The sequence below is a fragment of the Sceloporus undulatus genome, chromosome 8, assembly GCF_019175285.1.
Source record: "Sceloporus undulatus isolate JIND9_A2432 ecotype Alabama chromosome 8, SceUnd_v1.1, whole genome shotgun sequence".
Classification (NCBI taxonomy): Eukaryota; Metazoa; Chordata; class Lepidosauria; order Squamata; family Phrynosomatidae; genus Sceloporus; species Sceloporus undulatus.
Genome location: NC_056529.1, coordinates 31359793 through 31367431, shown reverse-complemented (window position 1 = coordinate 31367431; position 7639 = coordinate 31359793). Strand labels below are relative to the sequence as shown.

At 47.0% G+C, this 7639-nt stretch overlaps 1 long non-coding RNA gene across 2 annotated transcripts; it reads right to left on the bottom strand.

Annotated features, from left to right (window-relative positions):
- Window positions 1-4051: 4051 nt before the first annotated feature.
- On the bottom strand, window positions 4052-5357 carry LOC121937491. 2 transcript variants are annotated; one of them, XR_006105148.1, is made up of 3 exons: window positions 5220-5357; window positions 4531-5184; window positions 4052-4248 (listed from the first exon to the last, which is right to left on the bottom strand). It is a non-coding gene; the product is annotated as an uncharacterized LOC121937491 (long non-coding RNA). The 2 variants fall into 2 exon arrangements; XR_006105147.1 differs by lacking the exon at window positions 4052-4248 and having other exon boundaries at window positions 4436-4892; window positions 5110-5184.
- Between the last annotated feature and the right edge of the window lie 2282 nt (window positions 5358-7639).

Sequence of the window (7639 nt, the reverse complement as noted above, 5' to 3'; positions counted from 1 at the left end):
CAAAGTTATTATTCAGGAAGAACAGAAAACTGCAGCAGTTTGCTTTTGCCTGAGCCGACTGTGAAAGACAAGACTCCATTGCACTTCTCCTCTCTGCTGAGTTTCTTTAGTGCAATCTACTTTTCCGCTTTGAGCTCAGTTTGCAGCACTTGAAGTAAGCTAAGGACAAAGGGGCAAAGCGGGAGGAGAAGAAAGAAACTGGGACGTTTTAAAAGCATCTGGAAAAGTGGGATGGAAGGGGATTAATCGTCTCTGCCAATTTGAGACGGTGGTGGAGAAGATGGTATCGATTCTCTCAGGAATCCTTGCAACAATCTTATAAGATAGGCTACCCTTTTATTGTATTGTAGGCAGTGAGGTTGGAGTCTCCACGGCTTTGGTAAAAGGTCGCCCAATGATTTTGTAGCTTGGTTACACCAGCAGATGATTCTTAATAAAATATAATAAAATTATTTTTGTGGGTTTTTCGGGCTCCATGACCATGTTCTAGAAGACTTTATTCCTGACGTTTTAACTGCATCAGTGGCTGGCATCTTCAGAAATTTCGCCTGCATCTGTGGCTGGCATCTTCAGACGTTTCACCTACATCTGAGGATGCCAGCCACAGATGTGGGCGTAACGTCAGGAATAAAGTCTTCCACAACATGGCGACATAGTCTGAAAACCCCAAAAAAACTATGGATGAAAGCCTTCGACTTCACAAAATAAACTAAAATCTGTTCTTTCTGAAAAGAGGTGACAGTCAGCCCGAAGCGGACAAAACAAAGAGGCCCACAGAAGCCTCTCTTCCATCTTCAGATCTTGTGGGCTTGTTGATAGCAGAAGCAAATGAACTGTTGGAACCAGTGTCAAAGTCTAACACTACAAGGGATGGTAAGTGCCTTTCATTCCCGCTTCTTGAGAGATATAGGACAAACCAATGGGTTATTTCTGGGTGGGTGGGGGGAGAGCGCCTTTTCTATTAGGTGGCACTGAAGATGCCCAGCTGGCTTGTTCTAGGGTGAACAGACATGCCCTATCTAAGGTGGTGAAGTTGTATTCCTTATTGTTAAGAGGTCTAACCATAGCCATAGTAGCACATTTGAGACTAACTGTGCAAAAGAAATTGTATTATAAGCTTTCATAGAGTCAGTCTATTCCTTAGATGGAAGCTTGTGCCACAACTTCTTTGGCACATTAACTGGTGAGGATCTGGGACCTTCTGCCTTCAAAGCATGTGTTTCACCACTGGACTGTGGCCCCTTCCCTGCCGCAATATAATTCTGCATGCTAGCTTGCGTCTGTATTGTGGAATGGTTGCAATTTTGTTGGTCAATTTGAACAGATCAGTAGCAATGCAGGGGATATATTTGAAAAAGAGGTTTCTGCTTTGGTTAGTGACGTAGAATAGAAATTACCTTCCTAGCAACACGGGCGCATGCATGCACATGTACACTTTGTCCACTTCTCTTTCTACTGCTTCACCTCTGTGACCATGAGGGACCTATCTTTGTCTTTTCCGCACACATCTACCTCTGCTGTCAGTCTTTGGCGTTGTGGTGCAGCAGCAAACCTGGCACCAGCAACCCTGAAATGTGTCATTTTCTCAGTGCTGCTTTCAAGGGCACTAGGGAGAATGTTTCCCCAGTGCTTCTGGCCAAATGGAAAAGGAAGGAGGGAGAAGGAGAAATCTTACTTTCTTCCTCTGAGCTTGTGCCGTAACAGAGTCGGAGGAGTAGCAAATAAAGTGGGTGGACAGGGAGAGCAGGGCTGGAGGTAGAGAGACAAAAGGGTGGAATTTAATGCAACATTTAGATGAAAACCTGAGCCGAAGAAGAACTTGGAGTGACAATGGTCATAATATTTGCCTTGTTATCACTTGCTAACATTTATCTGCTGAACCAAAGAATTCTGAATCTTGATCTTGACTAATTTAGATCTTCATTTAGATGTTGACTGAGAAATTATGAAGGTTAATACTGACTTCGCCCTGTCGGTAGTGCATTCTGCGGATAAGATGATGCTTTCCAATCTGATCTGTTTCCCTTGTATTGACAGCTTTATTACATGACTGGGACAGTTGCCCGGCTGGGAATGGAAACTCAGACTACAAAGAGTGAGTATCTAGTGAACAATTTCCTCAGCAGACAGTTTGTGGGACAAAAAAAAATGCATCTTTAAAATGCCCCTGCAGAACCAGGAGCCACAGATGCTGGTGATATATCAGGAATAAACTCTTCTAGGACATGGCCACATTGCCCGAAAAACCCACAAAAAGCTATAGATGCTGGCCATGAAAGCCTTCAATTTCACAATGACCCATCTTCTATGATGAAGGTTAATGCAATTACAGCCAGCCCTCCTTATTCATGGATTCTTTTTCCATGGATTCAACCATCCCCAGCTTGCTTTTTTTTTTTTAATATATAAATTCCAAAAAGCAAACCTTGACTTTACGATTTTATATAAGGAATACCATTTCACTATGCCATTGTATTTAATGGGACTTTAGTATCCACTGATTTTGGATACCAAGTGTACACATATTTAGACTTTTGTAAGTGCAAATGCAGACAAAGTTTAGGCAATAGCATAACAACATCTAAATATAAGTGGCTGTGTATGCCTGATCCTAGTCCAAACCATCTTGGTTTCGTGCTGAAAATTATATGCACAAGGATGAATATATTGTCCTCCCTCCCCATTCCCCGGGTTTTCAAAGGCTCTTGGGGAGGGGAGAAAAAACCGAGATTGAAAGTACATTTGAGATTATTATAGATCAAAGACTCCTCACATCCGAACAATCTGCCAGACCTCCCACTGCTTCCTGAGACAGAATGCCTTTGCCTTTCAGTCTGTTCCTGGGAGTAGCTGAGTGCAATTTTTGCCTCTCCATATGCCTTTTCAATACGAAGCGGGGCTGGGCCCTGCCATTAGGCAAAGGGAGGCAGCTGCCATGGGCAGCAGATTTTGGAGCATCAGGAAAGAGCAGCAAAGTGTTAGTTATTTTGTCTACTTTCTGTTGGGGTTAACACCACTTTAACAACAACGTCGTGTGAAAATGAACCCGCTTTTGTGGGGGTTTTCTGATTTAAATCCTTGTCTCTGAATAGGATTCCCCTCCCCCATGTGATAAACTCTATGGTCTTGTTATGCCAGCTGTCCCCCATCATATATCTATGCTTTTCATTTTTTGTGACTAAATGCAGTACCTTACATTTCTCCCTGTTGAAGTTCATTTTGTTAGTTTTGGCCCAACTTTCTAATCTATTCAGGTCATTTTGAATTTTGATCCTGTCCTCTGGAGTATTAGCTATTCCTCCTAATTTGGTATCATCTGCAAATTTGATAAGCTTTCTTTCTATTCCGTCATCCAAGTCATTGATAAAGATGTTGAATACCACTGGGCCCAGGACAGAGCCCCACTGAACACCCCACTGGTCACTTCCTCCAAGATGAAGAAGAGGAGCCATTGCTGAGCACTCTTTGGGTTCGGCTGGTCAACCAAGTACTAATCCACTGAATCATAGAATTGGAAGAGACCACAAGGGCCATCGAGTCCAACCCCATTCTGCCATGCAGGAACTCTCAATCAAAGCATCCCCGACAGATGGCCATCCGGCCTCTGTTTAAAAACCTCTAAGGAAGGAGACTCCATTACACTCCAAGGAAGCTTGTTCCACTGTCGAACAGCCTCTTACTGTCACGATGTTCTTCCTAATGTTTAGGTGGAATCTCTTTTCCTGTAGCTTGCATCGATTGTTCCAGATCCTAGTCTCTGGAGCAGCAGGAAACAAGCTTGCTCCATCCTCAATATGACATTCCTTCAAGTATTTAAACGGGGCTATCCTATCACCCCTTAACCTTCTCTTCTCCAGGCTAAACATCCCCAGCTCCCTAAGGCATTCCTCATAGGATATGGTTTCCAGACCCTTCACCATTTTGTTGGCTCTCATTTGGACACGCTCCAGTTTCTCAATGTCCTTTCTGAATTGTGGTGCCCAGTCCAGGTGGAGTCTGACCAAAGCAGAATAGAGTGGCACCATTACTTGATCTAGACACTATACTTTTATTGAATAGTTGCATTGTCTAGCTCAGGAGTAGGCAACCTTTTTGAGCCAGGGGCCAGCTTGCTGTCCCTCAGACTTTGTGTGCCCAAAAGCATATCACAGTTTTCCTTATGCACAGATGGCCCTGTGGGCCCAGGGGAGTCCGATGGTAGGAGTGGCGTGGCTGGTCGTCTGTCAAAAGGCTCATTGAGCTGGATCTCTGCAGAGGAAAGGGCAGAGCAAGTGTGTGGGCAAAGATTAGGGCAAAGCAGGTTCTCCTCAGACAGAGCCCTGGTGGGGATGTCTGCTGAATTGCCCCCTTTAGGGGCAATGGCTGCTCCTTCCCAGAGCAATAAGGATGCCCAGCAATGCCAATACCCTCTGGCCAAGTTGGTGTGTGTGTGTGTGTGTGTGTGTGTCAGTCAGGGGTGGAGGTGATTTTCAACTCTAGGTGGGGGTCCTTATGTGGGTCCCAGAGGGGATGTAGGGTCAAAGGACTCACCTCCAATGGTGGTGTCCTCCTCCTCAGGTATTTCTGGAAGCTCCTCTCCTGCTCCGGATAGCCTGAACAGGGAGCACATGGCACAGTGGGGAACCTTGCCAGGACTCCTATGGGGGTCTTGGCCAGCCTCACTCCACCATCCTGCAGCATCCGTGTCAGCCACATTCATGCCTGCCAATTTGCACGCACACTTGTGGGCACACCCCACAGGGCATACCTGTGCTCCCTCCCCTTGTGTTGAGTCTGCTACTTCAAGTGCTCTGCTCATCTCTTCATGAGAGACAGTTTTAGCAGCATCTCCGTGTATTTTTCTGCAGAGTGTTCTAAGCTGAGATCTGGATTCGATCCCATCTCCTGGAAAACTAAAGTAGAAATGAGGTCCATAGGTAACCAAGTAGGATGCTGAGTGATGTGGGCCAGGTCAGCATATCCAACAAGGCACTGCTTTCTGTGCCCACAGAATAATAAAGGCCAGTTTCTCCCTCTCCTCTGCCACAGACCATGTGCAGGGCCACTTCAGTTGGTCCGCTTCTGGCCACCCCACCCAACAGGAAACCCAGCAGCCCTCCCTTACCTTACCTTTTCCCAGGTGGAGAATGTTCTACTCATCAAGGTGTCCTGACAACTCTACACTGTAACCATTCAGTGCATGACCTAAGAGCACACAAGGCACCTAGCCCTTGGCTCACCTATGAACTGGCCTGCTGTGAACCTGATTCTGGCTTGTGGATGGTGGAGATATTCCAGAGCCTGGCAGATGAAGAACTGAGCTCTCTCCTTGTGGTTATTTATCTGCAGAGAAATGAAAGAAATTTTATTTATTTATTTATTTAGGTATTTATATCCCGTCCTTCAGCCCTAATGGCTCTCAGGGCGGCTTACAATATTATTTTTAATCAGACTGCCCTCAGGCTTACAATCTAAAAGAAACGCAACAAAAGGAGAAGGGAATGATGGAGGGAAAGGGGATGAGGTCCAGTGGTTCTTCTCTCCCTCTAAGGCCTGAACCAAGGCAGATGGATTGGAGGGAGGCCTCTTCCTTCTTCCAGGCTAGTCCTGATGGAGCTTGACTTGCCTGGCGAACTCCCTCTCAGGAGTTCTTGCCATGGCTCTGCCTCCTTTTGATTCCCAGTTCGAAAGAGAACCAGACTTGGGTTGTAGTGACTGACATATATGGTGTGATTGGCAGGCAACCAGTATTTGTACAGAGAAGAGCATTGGAGAAGTTCCAAACGCGATGTGTGAGAAAATCTTTGCTACAATCGCGTGTCCTGGGGAAATTTCTTTTTAACCCCTGATTTCAGCCTATGTGATACAATCCAGTATCCTATGTGTGTGCCTTCAAGTCTTCCCAGGCAAAACTCTCAAATATCTTCTGAATGTATGGCCATCACAGGAAGTGGATGTAGTTTAGCAGTGTCAGTTCGCACATCTGCACCCAAAGAGGGATGGAGATTGGTTTTCCAGGGAGGCTGCCATCTGGGAAACTGGAGGCCCTGTTTCACTCTGTGGTGTGTCCTGCTGGGCTGGCTGCACAGTCCTAGGGGCAAACTGGTCTCCGTGCTGCTAACTCCTCATTTTCCTCCTCCTCAAGGAGAAGTTGTTGCCTCTCTGCAGCTTCAAAGATGAGCCCTCTTTTGCCTACCAGTTGGAACCCAGAGCCACAGAGCAGGATGCCCCATCCTTGCCTTTTGGTTCCCTTGCCTCTCCACTTTAATGGGAGTTCAGTCTAGCCACATCTGAAGGGGTCAAAAGAGGGTTGAGGGAAGGGGCTTTAAGGGTCGAATGGGGTGCGGGGGGGGGGAGCTGGCTTGCCATGGCGGCGTGTGCTGTCCTTGTCCAGATGTGCAGCATTAGTGGCAGCAGGCAGTGAAGCACTTGTATAATAGTGCATTTCTTTTTTCCTTGGCTTTCATCACTTTAACCCAAATAGCGAAAAAGCTGGCTCGGATGCTGGGACATTCCTGCAGAGGGAGAGAGGAAAGAGTTGTCTGACAAGAAACTATACTTGCTCCAGGGACACTCTGTCCCTCTCTGGCCAGTGACCATCACAGGGAGGCAGGCTGCTGGCAGGTCAGGAAGCAACGTGGGGTCTTGGAGACATCAAGGGAGGTTTTTTTATAGGAAATGTGTCCATGGGTGGCACAGAAAAGCCTGTGCGGACTTAACGTGTTCAAAGAAAGACTGGATGTGGAAGGGACTTCTAGGATGATGTTTCTTGTCCTTGGCCATCCAAAACATGGGAGTTGTCATGATGTCCTTCAGGTCCCGGAGGACATCTTGTTCTACTCCACTGAAGAGCAACTCCGTAAAGACCAGGAGCTCCATCCCTTAGGTGCTTGACCTGAGCAAGACCAGAGGTGACCAGGGTCACTTTCAGCAAGCGGGGCTGTCCATGATAGGAAGCCCCCCCCAGCCCTTCCTGAAACCCTTGAACCTTCTGCTCCTTCCTCTCTGGCTGGACGATGTTGTCCTCAAGGAGCTCAAACATAGCTCTCTCATTGCAGTTATAGAAGAAGTTGCCCCTTTCTAGGTGATGCCTGAACGATGTCCAGTCCACCATCTCCTTGGTGGTTGGACTTTCAAAAACGGAGAAGCAGGGAGAGGAGGAAAGAAGAGAAGTTCGCGTGTGTTTGTGTGCATCCAAAAGACAGAGGGCCTTGGCTGGTGGATGAGTAGGTCAAAGGGGCTCTCTGGTCCACAGCAGGACCTCACTTGAGAAACCACAAGGACGGAGAGAAATGGGGGCAGCTTTCCTTGTCTTTCAGAAGCAACAAGCCTTTGATCTCAAATAATGAGCCAAGCCCCTACAGCAGTCTCTGGGCAGTGTGTCCCACTGTTCCTAACCATGGACTTTGTGGGGCATGAGACCCCTGGGAAGTCCGACTGAAGGGCAAGGCTTTTTTGTGCATGGCAGGAGCTACTCTGGGGTCACTGGTGTGAGGGGGTCTTACCTCAGCCATGAGGGAAAGAGCGTCGTCAGCTTCATTTCATCTTTCTATCATTCTTGAAGATGGACATGGCCTCAGATAAGATCCCTTGGATCTGAGGGCTAGCACATCTGTCATGGCCCTGAGGGGCAGAATAATACAATGGTCATCTTGTACAC